Genomic DNA, 24,143 nt, shown 5'->3' on the forward strand with positions numbered 1-24,143 from the left:
CCAAAATCAGAAATCATGAGAAGAGGTGGGTACAAATGCGGGACACCGGAGATGAACTTGCAATTAAGAGAACAACAACTTAAAACAATCTCATACACATATAGACTCTTACATCAAAACTTCAGAATAACTGCAAACCGAAAATCTACAATTGATACACAAACAAGGAATCTCTGGAGAAGAAATATATCTCATAGTAAATAAGTGCATAATCCACCATGAAGGGGGTCATTTGACATCATTCTTGGAATGCTGCAGTCTTCTTAGATCTGATTCTGATTTCCTCTCCATCAAAGAACTTATGATAATCATAATTAAACAATGCCACTGTACAATTAAATAATACAGTTCTACAATTGTATTATTAATAACCATTTCTCTCCATGGTACAATGTAAAGTCTATAATGTCTTGTTTATCATATCACCTAGAATGGTGTAATGCCTATCTGGAAAAATCAATGAGATGTAACAAATTGCGAGGACATATTTATATAGTTACACTGTTTTTTAACCAATTTATGCATTTTATATTTTACTTATTTTCAGAGGGTGTATTATTTTTGCTATTCTTACCAGTTAAGTTATCCAAATATATAAATAAGTCTTACAAAGGAATCCAAAAAAAGACAAATAACCTCCCCCCCCAGTCTGCATAAACTGTTCCCCCAAAGAGGCTCTCAAAGGGCCTGTACGAGATGAATGGATAAAGAAGATGTGGTACATACATGCACTGGAATACTACTCAGCCATAAAAAAGAACAAAATCATGCTACTTGCAGCAACATGGATGCAACTAGAGATTCTCATATTAAATCAGAAAAAGGAAGAAAAATACCTTATGATATTACTTATGTGTGGAATCTAAACTACGGCACAAATGTCTCTACCTGCAGAACAGAAAGACTCACAGAGACACAGAACAGACTTGTGGTTGCCAAGGGGGAAGGGTAGGGATTGGAAAGGACTGGGAGTTTGGGGTTAGTAGATGCAAAGTATTACATTTAGGATGGACAGGCAGCGAGGGCCTGCTGTACAGCCCAGGGACCTGCGTCCAATCTCTTGGGACCGAACACGATGGGCGATGTGATATGAGAGAAAGATTGTAGGAGTTCCCGCCATGGCTCAGTGGTGAACGAACCCAACTAGGATCCATGAGGATGCGAGTTTGATCCCTGGGCTCGCTCAGTGGTTAAGAATCCGGCGTTGCTGTGAGCTGTGGTATAAGTCGCAGATGCGGCTCAGATCTGGCATTGCTATGGTTGTGGTGTAGGTCAGCAGCTATAGCTCTGATTTGACCCCTACCCTAGCCTGGGAACTTCCATATGCCACTGGTGTGGCCCTAAAAAGCAAAAGCAAAAAAAAAAAAAAAAAAAAAAAGACAGCAAAAAAAGAAAAAGAATGGGAGTTTCCATCATGGTGCAGCAAAAACGAATCTGACTAGGAACCATGAGGCTGCGGGTTTGATCCCTGGCTTTGTTCAGTGGGTTAAGGATCCAGCATTGCTGTGAGCTGGGGTGTAGGTTTCAGATGAGGCTTGGATCTGGCACTGCTGTGGCTGTGGTGCAGGCCAGCAGCTGCAGCTCTGATTTGACCCCTAGCCTGGGAACCTCCATATGCTGCAAGTGCAGCCCTAAAAAGCAAAAAACAAAAAAAAAAGAAGAAGAAGAAAGAAGGGAAAAGAATGTGTACATGTAAGGCTGGGTCACCATGCTGTACAGCAGAAATTGACATACCACTGTAGCTCAACTATAATAAAAAATTTTAAAAAGTGGCCTGTATGCCTGTGAAGTGGTGATCGAATCGGTGGTCCTCAGAGAAATGCCACTTAAAAGCAGAATGAAATTCTACCACACTCATCAGCTCAGCTCAAAGCAAAGCAAGGTAAAAAGCCTCCAAACTTCAGGCTTTCGCGGGTCAGGGAGCGTGTGGGGTCACGAGACGCCGAACACCTGCTGACTGGCGTTTTGATCGAACCACCCCTTTGGAAGAGACGGGCAGTAACGGCTAAAAGTGAAACATCAGCTGTGACAGCTCCGAGGCAGAGACCCAGTGGAAGGGCATGGGGACCTTCCTTAAAAGGCCAGTTCAAGAGCGTGCATGGCAGCCTCGTCCCAACCTGGAACCAACCCCATACCCGTCTGCAGGAGAACCGCGGTGTGCGTGTCCACAGGGCGGAATTCTCTAGAGCAATGAGACAGCCCTCCCTTCGACAGCGAAGATGAGGCTCTCAGACACAATGTGGAACAGAAGCCAGACTCGCCTGAATTCAAGAACAGGCGGACTGAATCCACAGTGAAGGACGAGGAGCCAAGGGACCCGCCGCGCCCCACGGGCGCTTCCAGGGAGCTGAGCGCAGTCTCGGCTTGATCTGGATGGTCCTTAGCAGATGCAGCCACTCTGTAAAAATGCACCGAATCACGAACTTGTGGTCTTATTATTATACTTTCTGGCCACAGCCCGCAGCAGCTTGATGTGGGACCTCAGTTCCCAGACCAGGGGTTGAACTTGGGCTGCCGTGGTGAAATTGCCGAATGCTCACCATCAGACCACCAGGGAACTGCCTGTGGTTTGGGCACTTTATACATGTCTGCTTTACTTCAATAAAAATGTTTCCTCCGAGATAAAAAACCTGCATAAGGGCATAGGAGGTTCTCGGGGCAGAAACGAGTGCAGGAACTGCTGGCGTGAGTTAACTGCTGCTTCTTGAGCCTCATAAGGCTTCTGAAGACATCCTCCCCCTGCACCTCCCCCATAACCCTGCTAGGATCCCCATTTTACAGATGCGGAGACGGAGCTCAGAGACGCGAGTGAACCTGCCTGAGGTCACACAGCTGGCTGGCGAATGGCAAAGCAGGATTTGCTCTCAAAATACCATGTTGCTTCTGCCTTTTCAAAGTGACCCTCCCCGAGGGGAGAGAGAACTGAGCCTTAGGCACCTATGAACTTAAGCACTGATGGCCTATGAGGCACCTATGGGGTGCGCAGTCCTGAATGTTCCAGAAGATAGGTGGGAAAGGTGGAGAGCAGGGAACTTCGAGGCAGCGTGGGGAGAGAAGGTGATGCTATGGCACCTGGCAGGTCATGAGCTTGGGCCAAGGTCACCAGAGAAAGGGGGAGAGGCACCAGGGTTAGGTGTCAGGGAAAGCTCTGGAAGGAGACGGGGGCTAGGCGCCAGTTGACTGGGGCCCAGAGGAAGGGGGCTCTGTGTGAAGAATAAGCAGGAGCGTGGCCCCTGGATGCGAGTAAGGAGAGCCGTCCCCCTCTCCACCGTGGGGGAGAGCCGAGCCCTCCGCTCCCCAGGCCTTGCTTCCCAGGGCGCCTATGTCAACAGCCAATCCTGATGCAGACCCCACCTGCCACAGGTATAGAAACAGCTGTGTTACCACAGCTGCTCTGGGCTTGAGGACCAGCTGGTTTTGTCATATGCGACCCGCACCCCAAGCCAGATACTGCTTTCCACCCCGAGGAGAAAATCTCCAGGTAACACGCGACTGATTTTCCCAGAATGCAGTGTGTCCTCCGCAGGGATAGAGGAATCACACCTGAAACAGCCCAGCGGCCACGTGTGCTGCCTAAAACACAGACGACACTACGTATCTTTGTAGAGAATGAGGTGGACGTGTTGCTCTTTCATTCACTCACTCACTTCCTGGAATTCCTGCCTTTAGCATCTGTCTAGAGAGGTCAATTCATGACTAACATAGATGAAATCCATCCCCAGTGCCCAGAACGGTGCTGGGAACATAGGAAGTGCTCAAAGCACCACCTGCTGAATGAAGGAGCAAACTTCCATTTATTCAGTACCAACTACCAGACAGGCACTGATGTGCTTTATACCCTGGCCAGGGCTGTTGTGGTCATCCTCAGGCGAATCGCATCTCCATTGGACAGAGGAGCAAACAGAGGCGTAGAGAGGTGAAGTAACTTGGCCAAGGTCAGGGCTTCAACTGCAAGGCCAGGGCGGCAGGTGCTGAGGCCCCCAGGACGCTGCTGCCTCGGCTGGGTGACCGGGAGGTGCAGGCGTCCTCTTTGCTGCCAGGTTGTGGCTCACTCCGCTGAGCTGGATTCTGGCACCTTTGGGGACCTCGGATTTTCACCTTCTAGGTGTTGCAGCCAACTCCCAAATAAGCCATCAGAATCCATCAGAGGCTGTCGCCGGTGGCGACTCCTGTTTAAAACAGTCGTGGTTCAGGAAGAAGACATATCCTGCTCATCCGGGAAGCCTGTGCCCAGGTGTTCACAGGACACACACACCACCCCGAAGAAAGCAGGCATAGCCCTTGACATTCAAGAAGAACCAGTTTCCGCTGGCAAACACGGTGCCTAGAATCCCGTCTGTCCACTTTCTGGTGCCCTGGCGAGGCCCCCAGCTACATCGTTTCCTAAGGAGCAGAGCCCAACTGCCAGCTTGACAGACTCCAGCGTGTCTACACAGCCCCTAGTGGCCAGCCAGGTAACCGCCACCTGTGCCCCCCTCTGGGGAAGGGCGGGGTGGGGGGGGTGGAGAGGGAGGGGTGGAGAAGGGGGGACAAGAACCAAGGCCAAAGTTTATTTCAAGTCTTGGAGCTCCTGACATTCAATCGTCCAGCTAATCAATAAGCCACTCCCCCCTTATTGCTTAACCTCAAAAAGCTGATCGAACCCAAGCAGAGAGGGCTTCCGTGACCACTGTCAAAGCAAGACGGGGGAAGGAAAGAAAACAAACCCATCCTTAAAAAAATATTCTGGGTGAACCTTAAACTTTATTCAACCTTAAAAGAAGCTAAAACATCTAATAAATTGATACAGTTTATAGAAACCAGATAGATGATTAAATTTGGAAAATGTTTACTATGTTTCAAGAACTCAAATCCACCAGTTCATCCACTGGGTAAATGTTTATCTAAAAGTTCAGGGGCGAAGTTAAACAGTTGAAAGAAAATGGAATTAGGCCTTAATATTTTGTTTTACTTTGACGACAGATGGAAGACAAAAAGAATATCTCATAAAACGGAAAGTTTCTATTTTCACCAAAATATTTGGAAAAGTTATTTTATTTTTAATTCGGATACCTAGAGTCCATGTAACTTTTGCAAGGGAGGTTTCAACAGAATCCTGGGAGCTGGTGCATATCTGGAAACTGGCTTTGGTTATTATTTAAAACATTCATTCCACAAAGATACAATTTGTTTCAAAAAGTGTCAAACCAGCCAGAAACTGCCTGCAAACGCTGTGCTTGTAAAATCCTAGTAACTCCAGGGGAAATTCCGTTCTCCCTTCCTTTCACTTGACTGTATCTCAGGTAAAATAATAAAAAAAACCATCATCCTGCATCTTCACACCGAGAGGATGGCTCGACTAGACGCCGAGTTCTTCTTTTCTGAGTTTCCCCCTGGTTCTTTCATTTATGATGATAACTGCTTAGGCAAGCATCAAAATCATTTTAAGGAAAATCAAGGGAATATGGCGAAGCCCAAGAAGAAGCCCTTAGAATTCAAACCCTTGGACCGAAAATGCCGGCTTTTCTCTTTGTTCTCAGTCAGAGAGGAAAGTCTTCAGAGACCCAGAAGTAAACAGAAGTTATTCGGAACAAAAAGCCCTTCTTTGGTCTCTCTCTCTCCCCTCTCCCCTCAACGGCAGAGAAAGAATGTTTTAGTCTATTTTTCTGTCTTCAGACTGGACCAAGCCTCGGCCTCACACATGGAAGCTTTCTCTCTCCCTCTGATCATTCAGAAAGTCGTGTATCTTTAATGCCTTTCACTCTATAGGGGTCATTAGTGTTATTTTTCCGTAGATTTTCGTTTGTCTGTTTTTAGAATCATTTCGGATTTACCGAAAAATTGAGGCGAGGAATTCCTGCTGTGGCGCAGTGGGTTGAGAATCCCACTGGAGTGGCCTGGGTTGCGGTGGAGGGGAGGGTTTGATTCCCAGCCCGATGCAGAGGGTTAAGGATCCACTGTTGCCACAGTTGTGGTGGAGGCTGCAACTTCAGCTTGGATTCAGTCCCTGGCATGGGAACATCCGTGTGCCACAGGTATGGAAAGAAATTAATTGAGGCGCGAGTACAGAGCATGCCCATATGCCCAGCACTGCTGTCTCTATTTACCAACAACTTACACTAGGATGGCCAAGTGGAGGGCAATCGATTCTTCTGATCTAAAATAACCTCATTCTTCGGAGTTCCCATAGTGGCGCAGTGGAAACGAATCCGACTAGCATCCATGAGGTTGCAGGTTCGATCCCTGGCCTTGCTCCGTGGGTTAAGGATCCGGCGTTGCCGTGAGCTGTGCTGTAGGTCGCAGATGCGGCTCAGATTCCGTGTTGCTGTGGCTCTGGTATAGGCCGGCGGCTAAGGCTCTGATGAGACCCCTAGCCTGGGAATCTCCACATGCCTTGGGGGCAGCCCTAAAAGGACAAAAGAAAAAAAAATAATAATCACCTTATTCTTCAGATTTGCTTTCTTTCTACATGAACAGCTGGTTTCAGAAATTCTGCTTCCTGAGCCCATGTGGGATGAACCCTCACTTACAAAAAAAGGAAGAGTCAGTTCTAAAGTATTAGATTATTTTGGCTTATCTTTTTTCTATTTTGGACAATATTAATAGCGAATACTTTCAAACACATGGCGAAGTTGCAAGGATGACAGAAGGAACCCCTGCATGCCTTCTGCGGAGGCTGACGCGTCACTTCTGTCCACCCCGTTTGCTCTGCGGTCCTCCCTTTACCCACTGCCGTTCTACCCCTATTTCTGTCTATCTCCACAGAGTGCTTCTTTCCTGAACCTCCTGGAAGTAAGGTGGAGAGGAAATACTTCCATGTGTGTTTCCTAAGAACACCTCATGCACCTGCAGTATCAGGATAAAAATCAGGACATCTGACGTGGATACAGCGTTAGTGAATCTACAGTGGATGTTCACATTTTGTCACTGTTTCAAAACCATCTTGAAGAGCCCCCCCCCGCCCCCCCCACCATCCAGAATTCAATCTGAGACCACGTCATTGCCACATCTCCGTTGTCTATTTTGATCTGGAAGCGTTGACCAGCTTTTCTTTGTCATTCTGGATCTTCACAGGTTTTAAGAATATGGGCCGGTTGCATTTTTTTCCCTTGTCATGGATAAGAAATTTGTGGGGAGGTATCTTAGAACCACATACACGCTCTGCTCCTCATCAAACATGCACGGTCGACGGTGGCTTTAGCTACTTCTGGGTTTACAGCTTGGGGGTCAATTGCAAGGGAGACCTTCCTTTTCTCTCTCTCCCCTTTCTCTTTATCCAAAGAATTATAATCTGTCGCTACATTATTTACGTTGAGGCTCCGATTGTTGTGTGTTTGGCCAGAGCGAGTCCCTTCAAGTCGTCTCTTTTGTCAGCAACATACAATTGGGTCTTGTTTTTGGATCCAAATTGTTAGTCTCTGCCTCTTGAGGGGAGTGTGTAGATCATTCATGTTTAATGTAATTATCAATAAGGTGTGATATAAATCTACTACCTTGTTATATAATATATAAATAATATTCTTCGGAACTGAGCTTTTTTTATTATTCCATTTTTCTCCACGATGGGATTACTAGTTATATCATTTAGCTTTATTTTATTTTTTAAGTGGTTGCTCTTAGGCTTGCAGTATTAACTTAGAATACACATGCCTACCTTCAAATAGCAATTCACCACTTCACCTACAGTTTAAGGGCCCTTCAATAACGTATTTCCATTTCTCCCTCTCATCCTTCACGTTAATGTTTTCACACATTTTACTCCTATATGTATTACAAACTCAATAATACGTTATTACTATTTTGCTATGACATGTTATCTTTTTTTTTTTTTTTTGTCTTTTGTCTTTTTTTTAGAGCCGCACCCATGGCACATGGAGGTTCCCAGGCTGCAGGTCTAATCGGGAACCAGATCCGAGCCATGTCTGTGACCTACGCCACAGCTCACGGCAGCACCGGATCCTCAACCCACGGAGCGAGGCCAGGGATCAAACCCGCAACCTCAATTCCTGGTCGGATTTGTTAACCACCGCGCCACGACGAGAACTCCAACATCAGTTATCTTTTAACAAGATACAAATGAGAAAATTTTTTGTTAACCTACACATTTGCTATCATTTGTTAATCATGCTGCCTTTATCCCTGCATCTAGATCTAAGCTTCACTTGTTACTATCTTCCTTTTGCCTGAACTACTTCCTTTGCCATGTTTTTGTGGTTCAGTTCTTCTGGTGATGATTCTCTCAGCTTCTGCTTTTCTGAAAAAAGTCTTTTTTTTTGGCTTTAATTTGAAAGACGCTTTGCTAGGCATCAGTTGTAGCCTGGCAATTTCTTTCTTTCAACACTTGAAAGACGGTGCCCCCCTGTCTTCGGACCAGCATATGTTTTGATGAGAATTCTGCTAATTCTTAACTTCGTTCTTTACATACATGTCCCTTTTCTCTGGATGCTTTTAAGCTTTTCTCTCTGTCACCCGTTTTCGGCAATTTGACCATGATATGCCTTCATGTGTTTTATGTTTTTTCTCCTTGTGGTTTGCTAAGCTTTTTGAGATCAATGGGCTTGTGGTTTTCATTCATCATGGAAAACTCTTGGTCTTATTTCTTCAAATACATTTTTCTGTACACCCCCCCCACGCCCCCTTGAGTAAAATCTACGCTTATGCTGGACCACTTGACCTTGCCCCACAAGTCACTGAAGTTCCGTGTACTTGGCCCTGGTCTTTCCCCCTCTGTGCTCTACTTTGAAGTTTCTACTGCTATGTCTTCAGCCTTACTGCAATTTTCTTCTTCCGCATCTTATCTGTCATTCATCCCATTCTGTGTATTTTTAAAATCTAGACATTCTATTGGGATATTTTTTGATATCTTTCATCCTTTTCTTCCTCTGCTAATGACCTCTTCTACTTTCTTGAATACACAGAACACATTTTTAATTGCTGCTTTCACATTCTTATCCTCCAGTTTCATCATTTGCATCATGTCTGGGTCTTTTCTTGTTGATTGGACTTTTCTCCTGGTCATATTTTCCTGCTCCTTTACTTGCCTGGTAATTTCCATTGGATGCCAGACATTGTGGTTTTATATCACTGGGGGCTGGATTTTGCTGTTTATTCCTTTAATTAGTGTGCGACTCTGTTCTGGCATGCAGAGAGGCTGCTTAGAATCAGGAGAATTCTTTCAAGCTTTGCTCCTATCCTTTGATAGGGCAAGTCCAGAGCAGCCTTGAACCCAGCAAACACCCTGCCATGCGATGACCTATGTATTACGAGACCCCCTCTGCAGCTGGTGGGAACAGGAGCCACGGCACTACCATTTTCGGGTGGTTCTTTCCCCAGCCTCAAGTGGTTCCCTCTCATGCCCAGGAAGATCGGTACTCGCCAAAGACTCACAGCAGCCCCCTGTTTCTCCCTCTCTCCTCTGCTCCCTCTGTCTCCCTCCCCCTCTCTCTCCTTCTCTCTGTGCTTCCTTTCTGCTCTCTACATCACCAGTCTTAAATTGCCCTGGCCCCTCTCACCTCTGGTCTTCTTATCCTCAACTCCGTGAGACCGCTGGGATGTCGGGGGGTCCCCTCCCTGCCCTGCAGCCTCAACACTGCCTCTAGGAAGGAGGACAGGGCAATTATCCTGGGTTCACTTTGTTTCCTTTTTATGAGGAATCATGTCCCGAGCTGCCTGTCGTCCACCATTTGAAAGCCACTGCTTTACGGATTTTACCTGGCTGTCTGGTTGCTTAAGGCAGGGGGTGGGGGCTGATAAGCCTGATCCCAGTCACCCCACTGTGGTCAGCACCGCGGGTCCTGTCCTGTGTCTTTTTAATGCTCTGCTCACCTTAGAGGACATCCTTGCCCCTCTGTCTCCTTGCGTGCGTTCCTCGTCCCAGCCCTGGAATCCTCTCTCTCTGAGAAGCCCTGGTGCCTTTTAGTGGAGAATGGTATTTAGAAGCCAAGACCTAGGGAACCAGGTGTGCTCATTGTTTCTGGTTGGTTGGACATTTTTAAAAAATAGAAATGAAACAGCTCTGCAGGGAAACGACCAGGATCCCCGGGGGTGGGGTGGGCTTCCACGGTCCTGTTTCGTGAAATGAACATGAAACAATGCAGAGCACAACGATGCCTTCTGCTTTCTCCACTGATAGAGCAGGAATAACAGCAGAACGGCTCTTCCAATAAATCTGCCCTGAGAACGCCTGTACGCCAGGCTCTGTTCTAGACACCAGGGATAGACCAACGACCAAAACCAGACCAAGATCCCTTACTTCGATGGCACTTGCACATATAACCATGGCTGTTGTGCTGCTATTGTAGTGTCTTGCGTGGACACTTTTTTTTTTTTTTCTTTTTATGGCCACACCTGGGGCATATGGAAGCTCCTGGGCTAGGGGTCAAATTGGAGCTGCGGCTACCAGCCTATGCCCCGGCCACAGCAACACAGGATCCAAGCTGCATGTGACAACACTGGATCCTTAACCCACTGAGTGAGGCCAGGGATCAACCTGCAGCCTCATGGATACCATGTCAGATTCTCAATCTGCTGAGCCACAATGGGAACTTCCAAGTGCACACTTTTTAAAATGGCAGTAAATGAGTCCATTTCTTCATAGTTCCAACACCTCCACAAAGCTTGGTCATCTTAACAATCCCTGAAAGGAGTTCCCAGCATGCCTTGGCGGAAACCAATCTGACTAGCATCCATGAGGATGCAGGTTCAATCCCTGGCCTCACTCAGTGGCTTAAGGATCCAGTGTTGCTGTGAGCTGTGGTGCAGGTCACAGACATGGCTCGGATCTGGTGTTGCAGTGTCTGTGGTGTAGGTCAGTGGCTACAGCTCCGTTGCGACTCCTAGTCTGGGAACCTCCATATGCTATGGGTTCAGCCTTAAAAAGATTAAAAAAAAAAAAATCACTGAAAGGTCTATGCACTGGATCACTTAGATGTGTGAGATGTGTGTTTTGCTGAGTGTGTGTGCATTTGAGTGTCAAATTTCAATATTATATTTGTACACGTCCTCCTGAAAAAAAATCAATGACTTACACCCAGATGTTAAACATTGAGTGAAAAGAACAAACACTGTCGTGAGGGGCAAAGCTTTGCTTTGTTAGGAGGGTCAAGGTTCCTTTAAAGTGTTCAGTTTCTTGCACTGTCATGTTTGCCACTGCAGCATGGCACACACAAAAATTCACAGTTTTTACGGAGAAACTGAAGGGCGACGTGAAAGCAAATGGTGCTTGTGATTTAAGGGGTCGGCGTCCTGTCCTCCCAAATGCCACACATGGGACTGGGTGGTCTAAGCATCAGGCTCCGCAGGCTCTCCAGCGATTGAAAGCCCACCTACTTCAGAGCTGAAGGCCATGCTTGCACCCCCTGCACGGGTCCCCACCAAGCGCCTGGGACGTGTCCGCTGACACAGCCCCCACTGCCCTAGGATGCTCAGGAGCGCGTTCTCTGTTCAGTTCAACATGAGCCGACTGCTCCTTTGTCTTTGCTTTTTTCTTTTTAGAGCTGCACCTGCAGCATATGGAGGTTCCCGGGCTGGGGCTGAATTAGAGCTATAGCTGCCGACCTACCACACAGCCACAGCAACGCGGGATCCTTAACCCACTGAGCAGGACCAGGGACGGAACCTGCATCCTCATGGAAACTAGTCAGGTTCTTAACCTGCTGAGCCACAAGGGGAACTCTTGCACGTTCTGCTTTCCATAGCCCCATGGAAGGTGGGCAACTGGCTTGCACTTTGGACACCTTCCTTCGGTCCCTTGCAAGGCAGCCCTGTCCCCTCCACTGGCCGGACCTCGGGGGACCTGGTTCTGAATCCTCTCACTTCGGCTGCATCCAGTGGCTTAATCCTCCTTCCCCCTTGCCTTTTCTTTTGCAGCAAAGGACGCCTCCCTGCTTTCTCCTGGGGTTGGAACCCAAGACTCTGCCACAGGACCAGATCATAGCCCTGGACAAGCTTCTCGACCACCTGTGTTTCTCTATCTGTGGATGGGAGTAACTGCCCACCCCGCCCTCCAGAAAGCCCCCAGCAAACACGAGCTCATGGTGCTCCGCTGCCCGGTGGCTGTTGAACTAGGTGCTTTGGGTCTGTTTCAAGTCTTCAAACTCCCTTGTGGGGAGTCAAAGCAGAGGCTCAGAGGGGCTGGGTCACTTTCCTGAGGTCCCACAGCCAATGCGAGCCCCTGCTTGTTGGACCCTGAAAGACATGTTCTTCCCCCAGGCCCCCCCCAGGGCCACCCAGCATGGCCCCCTCTCTCCTGCCTGCTTTCTCAATGCAGGTGCCCCCAGGGTCAGCCTGGGCACATAGCAGAAGTCTGAGGGCAGAATGCTGACAGCCATTTTCGGTACCCGGTGAAGGCCGGAGCTGCTTATTAGGTAGGATGGGCAGGGCGGAGGGCAATCGACGACAGGGAGGGAGTCTTCCATGCCATTCATTGGCTCTTTCACTTATTCAAAGCGTCAATCACTGCTTTGGACGCTGGGATCAAACAGACCTAAGACGGGGCTCTGGGAGAGAGAACGCCGTGAGAAGGGGCAGGGGGCTCCATGGTGGCCCCCCAAAACCTGTCCACACCCCACACTCCGACCTGGTTCTATGGCCTACTTTAAAATAAGGGTCTTTGAGGATATAATTAGGGATCTTGAGGAGACAGCATCTTAGATTATCCAACTTAATCTTATGAGGACAGGTGTCCTTATAAGAGACACGCAGAGGATGGACTCAGAAGATGAGGAGAAGGCAGATGGTAACCAAAGCAGAGGCTGGAAGGACGCGGCCACAAGCCCTGGGACCCCTGGAGCCCCAGACGCTGGAAGAGGCAGGATGATGCTCCCCCAGAGCCTCTGGAGGGAGTGTGGCCCTATGACACCCTGGCTGTGGGCTTCCAGACTCCAGAACCCTGCAACAGTAGCTTCCTGTTGTCTTACGCCCCCTGGGTTCTGGTGGCCCGAGGACATGCACACAACCACCACGATAAGGTGGCAGAGGACTTGCCCCTTGACTGCCCTTCACGTCCTCAGCCCTCAGTGTTCTCCAACCAGGGGCCAGCTGTCAGCCGGCCACGGGGTCTCTGGGAAGTGGACACGGGTCTGGCGCAGACTCTTGCTCCTGTCCAGTGGCCAGGCAACTCTGCAGGGGGCACAGCCCTTGGCCAGCTGGAAAGCGGGACCCTGCGTTCCCTTTGCCAAAGTCCCTCTGCACACAGCATGCTCGGGAACTCACAAGGTGGGGGGAGGGGCTCAGCCCATGGGGTCCGGCCTTGCTCTGGTCATCAGAGTGTCTGAGAGCACCAGGTCCCACAAGGGCCCAACGTTAGGCCACAGGGGTACAGAGAGGAAGGTGTGTTCCCTAGATCCTGTTGTCCTGCCCCTTCCTGGTCGGTCTGGGATGTGGCCAGAACAATACATTTGTCAGTTCAGCAAATATTGACCAAGCAGCTGATTCTCTGCGGGGCCTGGGCCACTGCCCACGGCTGGCCTTTTCGGGCTCTGGCTCCACCTCTTTCAATCTATAGCCCATTAGATGCAAGAGCCCCAACGTTGAAAACAAGTGCTTGGGCTGAAACTTGTGCTGTGTGCAGTTCGGAAGGTCTTGGCTTCCTGCTCATGTCCTCGAGTTTGTTTTTCATTCTGATGCATAACCTCTGTCCAGGTCTGTCCATGAGAGCAGGGCCCCCGCAACCCTCTTTCCTGTGCAGAGACCACCCAGCTTGTGGCTACAAAGGTAAAAGGAATATGTCAGGGGAGGTGGGCAGAAATCGATGCGTCATTGCTTCCCTTTTCTTTTACGATGAATAATTTATGTTGGCGTTGGGCGCTGCATTGATCGCGGAAGAAGGAGAGTTGCCTCTTCCCGTTGGCACAGCGATGCCTGAGCTGACCTTGCGGTCTGGGACATTTGCGGTCCCCCCAACCCCCCCGAACTCTGATGTCGTAGGCACCAAGGGCTCGTGGAGCTTTCTGGACCCCTCAGCTACAGGAGGAACTTCTCTGCCCTCTGAGCTCCAGGCACCCTGTGCCTACCCTCCACATGGCACCGACACTTTCTACCTTGCATTGGTCGTGAGTTGTCTTATTCTCCAAACCAAACGTGGCCAACTTTTTCTGGAAAGGACCAGACAGTAAATATTTGAGGCACTGTGGGTTATACAGACAGGATGGGCTGCATAACAGAGGAGGCTCAGTGCAAAACAAAAATGCAGGGCCTCTGTTTCAAAAACGATCAGGACCCTCATGGGGCAGCAGATGATGACGGTGGTCACGTGGAGCCCCTCGAAGGGCAGGCCCTCAGGTGACTGTGTGGGTCACACGCCACGGAGTGGTTCCGTATATGGTCTCTGTAGCAGTGACTCAACTCTGCCACTAGGGTGTGGGAGCAGCCAGAGACCATGCATAAATGAATGTGCGTGGCTACATTCCAATAAAACTTTATTTACAAAAACAGGTGGAGGGGCAGATTTGGCCTCTGGATAAGGTTGTGCCAATCCCTGCACCATACAACTCTAAGTTCCTTGTAGGCAGGGGACCTCCCGCCCAAACACTCAACCACTACCCACCATCCATCCATCTACCTATCCATCCATCCTCCATCCATCCAACCATCCATCCTCCATCCATCCATCCTCCATCCATCATCCGTCCATCCATCATCCATCCATCCGTCCATCCATCCATCATCCATCCATCCATCATCCATCCATCTGTCCATCCATCCATCATCCATCCATCCATCATCCATCCATCATCCATCCATCATCCATCCATCCATCATCCATCCATCCGTCCATCCATCCATCCGTCCATCCATCATCCATCCATCCATCCTCCATCCATCATCCATCCATCCATCATCCATCCATCCATCATCCATCCATCCATCATCCATCCATCATCCATCCATCCATCATCCATCCATCATCCATCATCCATCATCCATCCATCCATCATCCATCCATCCATCCTCCATCCATCCATCATCCATCCATCCATCCTCCATCCATCCATCATCCGTCCATCCTCCATCCATCCATCTAACCACCCATCATCCATCCATCATCCATCCATCCATCATCCATCCATCATCCATCCATCCATCATCCATCCATCATCCATCATCCATCCTCCATCCATCCATCATCCATCCATCATCCATCCATCCATCATCCATCCATCCATCATCCATCCATCCATCATCCATCCATCCATCCTCCATCCATCCATCATCCTCCATCCATCCTCCATCCATCCATCATCCTCCATCCATCCTCCATCCATCCATCATCCGTCCATCCTCCATCCATCCATCCAACCACCCATCAACCACCCATCCATCAACCACAATCCATCCATCCATCCACGCAGCCATCATTCATCCAACAAAGCAATCCGGACCACCTACTCCAGGCACTACACTAAGTGAGAGTCTACAGAGAGAAGCTGTCCCCTGTCTTAGGGACATCTCAGACTCAAGACACACCATCATCTTGGTGCAACATGGTGTCAGAGACCCATGGTAGTTTGAAGGGCACTAAGGAAAGATTTCTTTTCACATTTGCTCAGGTCCTCACAAGTAGGAGAGGAAGGAATGTCATTGAATGAGTGAACAAGAGCGTGTTTTTTTGTGTGTGTGTCTTTTTGCCATTTCTTGGGCCGCTCCCGTGGCATATGGAGGTTCCCAGGCTAGGGGTCTAATCAGAGCTGTAGCCACCGGCCTACGCCAGAGCCACAGCAACGCGGGATCCGAGCCGCATCTGCAACCTACACCACAGCTCATGGCAACGCCCATCGTTAACCCACTGAGCAAGGGCAGGGACCGAACCCGCAACCTCATGGTTCCTAGTCGGATCCGTTAACCACTGCGCCACGATGAGAACTCCTGAAAGCCTGTTTTGATCTAGACTCGGTCTTGGAGGACTTGCTGGAATCCCAGATAAAAGCTGGGTCTGATACCACCTGCACTTTCTATGACTTTGGGCAAATGACTTAACTTTTCCAGGTCTTAGTTTTCTTGTTAGTGCAACGGGGGCCAGCAGGTCCGCTGACCGGGATGAGGGGAGATGGGGTGGAGTAACCCTCACACCTGGTACACATCACCCGAGGCCCCCTCCTTCCCCTGGCCCAGCACCCAGCAGGCGCCCAGGAGAACGTGGCTGGGCTGGAGTGTTGGAGATACAGGGAGACGCTGCTAAAGGGCCCTGCTCATGTCTGTTCAGGCACAGAGAAAAGCCTGGAAGACAGCAGTGTATACTGCGTGCTGTGGCCTCCACACGGGGAGACAGTAGCTTATTTCCTCTGTAACATTTTAGTTTCTCTCTCCTCCCTCCATCCTTCTTTCTTATTTATTTATATTTTTTTTTGGTCTTTTGCCTTTTGTCTTTTGTCTTTTTAGGAAGGTTCCCTAAATATGGAGGTTCCCAGGCTAGGTGTCGAATTGGAGCTGTTGCCACGCCAGGTCCGAGCCGCCTCTGCGATCTACACCAAGTTCACAGCAACACCGGATCCTTAACCCACTGAGCAAGGCCAGGGATGGAACCTGCAACCTCATGGCTCCGAGTCGGGTTCATTTCCACTGCGCCAAGACGGGAACTGCCATCCCTTCTTTAATTTCTCCTCCTCCCCCTTCCTTACTTCCTTTTCTCTCTTTTTTAAAACAATGAACCTGCATCACTTTCTAATTTGAAAAAACAAAAAACATCACTTTCCTTCCCAATGAACTGACTGGGTTAAAACACATGCCCAAGGATCCTGGAACTTAGCTTTCTTTTTCCAGATGAAGGGAAGCTGCAGAGTTTCTGACGCTGTCTCCATAAAAGCACCCGCGACCAGAAACGAGGAGACCACCGTGGACCTCCCCCTGCCCTGCCTCCACCCGGGAGGGTCTGTGGATGCGACCCCTCAACACGGCCCTGAATCCCCCACCTCTCTCCAGGCCCACCAGCCTCACCCTGGGCACGGCTCCGCCCTGGGCACATCCACCGCCACCACCCCCTGTCCCCACACATCCTCCGAGCTCCTTACCCACCTGGTTCCCTTTTGCTACTCAGAGTAACTCTTCAAGACACAACCAGACCGGGTCTCTCTGCTGCCATAAAAGCCACCTTGGCGTTCAGAAGCCCCGACAAAGGGTGTGGGGCTGAGACGGGAGGCTGCTGGGGGCTGTGAATATGCGAGTTCCCCACCCCTGCCCCCTGGGAAAGGGTGGTCTCTGCTCCTCCCCCTTCAGGTTTTGGGGGGAAGGGCCCCCCATGAATCTGGAGGAGGAGGGGGGCAGCCCACCCTCTGAGGCTCCACTTGCAGGCCCCTCCCCCCCAGCAAAGTGGGGGACACTGCTGGGTTCCAGCCGTCCTGGCACAGGAGCCTCTCCACGCACCTGTGCAAGGTGCGAGCACGCGCTCACACACCTGCCCCTCACCTTGGCTCAGCATTTCGGAAACTAGAAAAGAGAAAGATAAGGGCTGGAGTGGGGGAAGGGACTCACAGGCTCTTGTGAGACAAACACTAAGCCCCAGGCCCCGCCCGGCAAGTTACTAGGGCTTTAATGGGATAGATCTCGCTTTAAAAATGCTTCATTTTATACCCAACAGCTTTTAAAACATCATCTCTGTAGTAAACAGGATTGTTGTCTATTCAGACGTACTTCTCCTGAGAGAAACTGGTGGTGTCTTAGATTTTAATTAAATAACATACTTGTTTTTTTTTTTTGTTTTGTTTTGTTTTTTTTGCTATTTTTTGAGGGCCACACCCTCAGGGTATGGAAGCTCCCAGGCCAGGGGTCGAATCAGAGCTGCCGCTGCCAGCCTACACCACAGCCACAGCAATGCCAGATCCAAGCCACATCTGTGACCTATACCACAGCCACAGCAATGCCAGATCCAAGCCACATCTGTGACCTACACCACAGCTCACAGCAACGCCGAATCCTTAACCCACTGAGCGAGGCCAAGGATTGAACCCACATCCTCACAGATCCTAGTTGGGTTCATTAACTGCTGAGCCACAAAGGGAACTCCCTGAGGTAAGCTGTTTTTAAGAAAACAAGGAGTTCCTATCATGCCCCAGTGGTTAATGAATCCGACTAGGAACCCTGAGGTTGGGGGTTTGATCCCTGGCCTTGCTCCGTGGGTTGAGGATCCAGTGTTGCCGTCAGCTGTGGTGTGGGTCGCAGACGTGGCTTGGATCTGGTGTTGCCGTGGCTGTGGTGTAGGCCAGAGGCTACAGCTCTGATTGGACCCCTAGCTTGGGAACCTTCATATGTGGCGGGTGCAGCCCTAAAAAAAAAAAAAAAAAAAAAAGATAAACAAAACCAAAAATACTTCCTACCTTTAACAAAAAACTATTTAACTTAAAGATTTTGTCGTTGTTTGTTTGTTTTTGCTTTTTAGGGTCATCTTCGTGGCTTTTGGAGATTCCCAGGCTAGGGGTCGAATCGGAGCTACAACCGCCAGCCTGCACCACAGCCACAGCAACTAGGAATCTGAGCCGCACCTGCGAGCTACGCCACAGCTCACGGCAACGCCGGATCCCTGACCCACTGAGCGAGGCCAGAGATCGAACCCTCATCCCATGGATGCTAGCTGGATTTGTTTCCGCTGTGCCAACTTAACAGTTTTAAATACAAATGAAAAACACAGAGGGAACCATATCCAATTACTTCCTTGTGCTAGAACATGATGGAAGATAATATGAGAAACAGAATGATACAAATCGTATGATGGGGTCACTTTGCCGTACAGCAGAAATTGACAGAACACTGAAAATGTACTACACTTTAATTACAAAATTAGAAAAAGGAAAAACACAGAGATTCAGAACCCAGATGCCTTGAAACAACACAAATGCCAACATGACATTATACAGAAAGTAGGATTTTCACGGTGTGCTTAGAACGTCGCTTTAAACACGTGCAGAAATGGCGGCCGTTCCACCCAAAGTGACCGCTGTTTCACATTCTCCCTCTGATGAGAAGTCCACCTGCATCCTAAGCATCCCTGGACACCGTCCACCCTCAGCAGGTAGGACATCCTGCCCAGATCTGCCTTCAATCTTGTTTCCACGTTATAAGAACGGCCATTGCTCCTGATTCAACTGCAAAGGGTGGGCCTGCTATGTGTGAGGCACGGTCCCCTGTGCGAGAAAACAGTGTCCCCACCTCCCTGCGGCTGACAATTTAGTGGGGGAGATGGAAATGAGCCACTCACTATACGGTTTGTCTGGAGCCACCAACGAGGGCTGTGGAGCAAAGCAAAGCAGGAAAAACACACAGAAAGTGTCTGCTGGCAGCAATTAGGGGTGTGGCAATCACACGTTCAAGTGTCAGGGGACATGCCTCTGAGAAGGGGACCTTGGAGCTACGGCCTGATGAGGACACGGCATGAACCACGTGGAGAACCTGAGGAAAGTGTTCCAGGCAGAGGGAGCAGCCAGTGCAAAGGTCCTGAGGTGCACACACAGCAGGCATGTCTGAGGACTGGCGAGGTGGCTAGTGTGGCTGGGCGGGGTGGGTGAGGGCAAGGGTTCCGGGCACGAGGTTGGCAACGCGGGCAGGGGGGGACAGGGAAGGTCCCGCAGGCCGTGTGTAGTGGACAGCCTTTGCTTGTCCTGAGAGTCAGGGAGGGCCAGCATCTGCGGCTCAGAAGGGCTCGGCAGCTTGAAGAGATCAGAGCAGAATATGCTGATGCACTGCGTGTCTGCTCACTGCAATCTCCCGATGCCAGCACGTCTGTGGAAGCGACCCTAGTCTCTCGAGTGCCAGGAGCAGGGACGACATTAACCACCATCCCCACTGCCAGCATGGCCACCCCCACGACCTTCACCACGACCTTCACCACCACTGTCACCCCCCCCATCATCCCATCGCCCCCATCACCGCAGACACCAAACACACCCCGCACGACAAGAAGACGGAGTGCCACGCAATTCTTACCACCACCTACTGACCGGGCGTTCTGCCCCCTGCCACGGTGTGAATGAGACACAAAGCGATGAGGTGACTTTCTCAAGGTCATCCAGCTGATGGGCAGAAGTGCTGGGCATGGAACCTGGATCTGAGGCCGAAGGTGGGCCCCGAAACACCACTCGGGCCTGTCTGATCTTCTCAACCGCCTCGGATAGGACTTTGTTTTTTTTTTTCCGGCTTTCTCCCTCCAACTTGGACTCTCCAACGCTCTGCCACCGTCATGGGAGCCCAGCATTTCAGCATTGAGCCCTTGCAGCTGTCTGTCCCCTCCCTGCTGCCCTTGGAGTGCCTGCCCGTGTGGGTCTTTGGTGGCCCCTGTGTTCTCTGCCTCCGTACATGAATCAAGAGCGCAAGGTGTGGGCCAGGCGGTCCTCTCCAATGGAGACAGTTCTGGCCACGGGCCGCATCCAGCCCTGATCCACTGGGACCACAGTGGACAGACAATAGTATCACAGTGGTTAAGGACTTGGGGCCCTGGGTCTGAAAGGATATTTCTGAATCTGTTTCCTCTTCTGTCAACTGGGAGGAGAGGCCACAAACCCTGACCTCCCAGAGTTGTTGCAAGAATTAAAGCAGATGGTACCTGTGGAGCCCTGGCACAGAGCCAAACATGGCAGGCATGAGAAATCTGGCCACTGTCTGAGGGACCCCTTGAAGAAAGTTTGTTTTCCATGGGGTGGACACAGCCCCCCATACAAGTGTCCTCTGCCCACTTCAACTGGCTGCCTCTTGCTGTGGGCACTCCCCATTTTCTCTGAGGAGCCACTAAAGCCCCCTCCAGGGCTCCAGGTGTGGCCATGGGGTCTGCTTCTGGCCCCTCACAGCTTAGCATCCCCCAGGCCATAATGTGTCATTTATGAACAGTCACAGACCCCACCCAAGTCAGGACAATCAGAGTAACCTTGGATCTCTTGCTGGAGGGCCCAGGAGACAAATGATCTTGGTCCCCTGGAGCTACACAGGGCGGAGGCAAGGTGGTGTGCCTGTCATCTGGTCACCAAGACAGTCCTCCTGTGGGTGGACGCAACCCAGAGAACAGCAGAGCCAAAAGATGGAGAAAGACGGCACTTTGGAGACTTCGAGCCCCTGGATCCAGCTATGCCTGAAGCTGGTTTTCTTTCACTTACAACTCACATGGTCCTCAACAGCACAGATGAGTTACAGTGACCCACCTGTGCTCTCTTGTCCAGACTCTGTCTGGTGAACACCCCCAAATTTAAAGCACAAACTAACTGCGGCCCTGTTTTCGTCTTCATCTCCCTCTCAGCAGCCATTTCCTTTCTTTGCCACTCAGCCCACAGATGGCCTGGGGCAGAGACGCACACTCCTATGAAGATTTTGGGAAGGAGAGTTCTACATGAATTCATTAACAGAGACTTTATTATTTTAAGCCATCTAGTGATGGTTTAAATATTTGGCATTTCTTAAAATAAACAGATCTTCCCAGATGGGTCGTCTTACAGTCTGGGCATGAGGTTGTGACTCCATAACCAGAAAGAGAAAAGCTGGCTTCCCCAAGCCCTGACATCGGCCGAGACCGGGGCCATCTCAGTGCTGGTCCAACCCCACCCTGGAGGAAAACAAAGGGACCCTGCCCCCACCCAAAGGGGCCTGGGGTCACTGCACCTTTCTCCTGGGCTTGACCATGAGAAAGCCACACTGTGTGCAATGCGGGTGCCCGCAGGCTGGTCAGCTCCTATGGGCAGGGTGGTCTGTCCTGGTGCATGAACTCAGCACTGCAGGACGGCAGATCTGCGCAGCCTCAGAACAACTTTCCCCCTAATGCCTAACGCAGCTCGAGCATCCCAGGGCTGCTGTAAAAAAAAAATCACCATAAAACAACACACATTTAATATTTCACAGTTCTGGAAGTCAGAGTCCAAAGGGGGTCTTGCTGGGCTAAAATCAAGGCATCGGCAGGAAGTTCTAGGATAGAATTTGTTTCCTTGTCTCTTCCTGCTTCGAGGTGCTGCCCACATCCTTGGCTCATGGCTTCTCCCTCCATCTTCAGAGCCAACCGCAATCACTGCCACCCCTGCCTCCATCACCCGTGCCCCTGGCTCTGACCCTCCTGCCTCCTTCTGCTGCATTGAAGGACCTGGGATTCCATCGGCACCACTGCATCATCCAGAATAGCCCAGAGGTCGGCTGATGAGCAGCCGTTGTTCCATCTGCAGCCTTAATGAAAGATATTCACAGGTTCTGACGATAGGACGCGGGCATCTTTGGGAGGCCGCTGGTCTGCCCACCCCACCTACTTAGTGTGAACACATCCAGACGCGGGTAAGGAAGAAATGGAGTTGAAGACTCTACGGCCATTCCTGGCGTTCCCTCGTGGTTAAGGATCTGGTGCTGCCACTGCAGTGGCTCGGGTTTGGTCCCTGAGCCATGGGCATGCCATGGGCATGGCCAGAAAAAAAAGAAGACCTCTAGGGCCATTCCTGCACACAAGTTCATTCAGTAACTGTTTACTGAGTACCTACTATGGGTCCTAGATGATACAGCAACCAAGGGATCTTTTTTTTTTTTCCCACTGGCCACAGAAGTTCCTGGGCCGAGGTTCGAACCGTACCACAGCAGCCACCCAAGCCGCTAGAGTGACAAGGCTGGATCCTTAACCCACTGAGCCACAAGGGAACTCCAGGGTCTTTTCGTTACAATAAAGAGGCTAAAGCAGAGGATGACACCATCTGAAGACACTGCAGAGGGAAACGGAGTCTTGCACGGCTCCCCCACCTCCCGAGACTGTCTGTAGTCCAGTGTCGGAAAAAATCTTGTTTTTCTCTGGAGTTCTGCCTCAAAGTGACCATCAAAGGGCCAGGAAGTGGAGGCGGAGGGAGGGGGACATTTTTTGGCGGAAAAGCAACGTTCTCTCGGCTGGGGGGGGGGGGGGGATGAGGACGCACAGCGACACACCTGTTCTTGATTCTGTCCCTTCACTCTTTCTGACGTCCAGTCTTTGGGGGAACGAGCTCTCATGTGACGGCAGCTCGGTTTTAAAATACCCAGAGCAGCCTCTGGGATCCAGTTCACACGCTCCTGGTTTCCACGTCCGTGCCGCCCGGGGACAGGGACGCAGCGGGACGGGGACAGCGTGCAGGGGTCACGGTTTCTAGGGTTCTCACTTCACGTCTCTGCAGCCTCCTGGGCAAGAACTGGCTCTGGGGGCCGCGCGCAGCCACTGGCCGGCACTGGATACATCTCACCGCTGGGATTTCTCGGACGATGAACATGGGAAAACCGAGAGCGTGAGGGGGTCGAGGAGGCGGACGCATGAAAAATAATGAGGCTGCTCTAAAAGGACACAGGTTCCGGGGAGAATGTGGACCAAGCCAGTGGTTTATTTAAAAATATACTTTATTTTCCATTCTGTCTCTGTTTAATCTCTTCTGATAGAGCTAAAAAAAAAAAAAAACCCCTCCTTATTCTAAAAACTGAAATTTATATATAGCTTAAAAAAGAAAAAGTGGGGGCTACATATTCACAGCACTGCATAAGGACTCTGCTTCCCGGTACCCAGAGCCCAAGAAACACTTGCTGGATTAATGAGGGAACTGACACCTGGAATCGACAAGGAAGCAGCAGGTCTCAGGGGGCCGCAGCATTTGACACTTTCGAAAGTTCCATCACTATCCTTGATCTTTTCGCAGATTTTTTTCATCTCTTCTAGATAATTCCATGGTGCCACGGTGAGGGGAAGGGCTAACCTGGGAATCAGGCAGACGGAGGCTCAAATCCTACTCTCCTTTAGCAGCTGGGTGAGCCTGGGCAAGACGTGTGACTTCCCTGAAAAATAAACACTAGTTCGCACCGGTGGCTCGTGATGCCAGCGCTGACGCGTGTGTAAGGGAAGCCGTCAGTGCCATACCTGGCTCGAAGCACCTGCTCGGTAAATAGACCAGTAGTAGGTGAATAGCAGTAGGTTCTGAGCAGTATAACGACCTTGCCTGCGAAGGCAGCTTCTGGCTTCTGTGAACCCTCAAGTCTTTTTTTTTTTTTTTAAAGCCATTTTTAAAAATTAAAGTATAGTGGATTTACAGTGTTGTGCCAATTTCTGCTGTACAGCAAAGTGACCCAGTCACACACATACATATATACATTGGCTTTCTCGTACGATCTTCTGTCACGGCCTCTCCCAAGAGACTGGACAGAGTTCCCTGTGCTGCACAGCAGGACCTCCTTGCTTATCCATTCTAAATGTCAGAGTTTGCATCTGCTAA

The 24,143-nt window shown here is 50.2% G+C and overlaps 1 protein-coding gene and 2 long non-coding RNA genes across 16 annotated transcripts in view; all 3 read right to left on the bottom strand.

Annotated features, from left to right (window-relative positions):
* The window catches only part of ANO1 (anoctamin 1), a 155,595-nt gene that overhangs the window by 106,048 nt on the left and 25,404 nt on the right, over positions 1-24,143 (bottom strand). The window lies entirely within an intron of this gene.
* On the bottom strand, positions 8,928-14,390 carry LOC146405025 (uncharacterized). The gene is made up of 2 exons (XR_014836733.1): positions 10,895-14,390; positions 8,928-10,430 (listed from the first exon to the last, which is right to left on the bottom strand). It is a non-coding gene; the product is annotated as an uncharacterized LOC146405025 (long non-coding RNA).
* LOC146405026 (uncharacterized) lies at positions 15,956-23,338 on the bottom strand. The gene is made up of 2 exons (XR_014836732.1): positions 18,181-23,338; positions 15,956-17,765 (listed from the first exon to the last, which is right to left on the bottom strand). It is a non-coding gene; the product is annotated as an uncharacterized LOC146405026 (long non-coding RNA).

This window comes from Sus scrofa, chromosome 2 (assembly GCF_054392235.1).
Source record: "Sus scrofa isolate SSC_HxYL_T2T_F1_AM1 chromosome 2, Sscrofa_HxYL_maternal_Yorkshire_Landrace_v2.0, whole genome shotgun sequence".
Lineage (NCBI taxonomy): Eukaryota > Metazoa > Chordata > Mammalia > Artiodactyla > Suidae > Sus > Sus scrofa.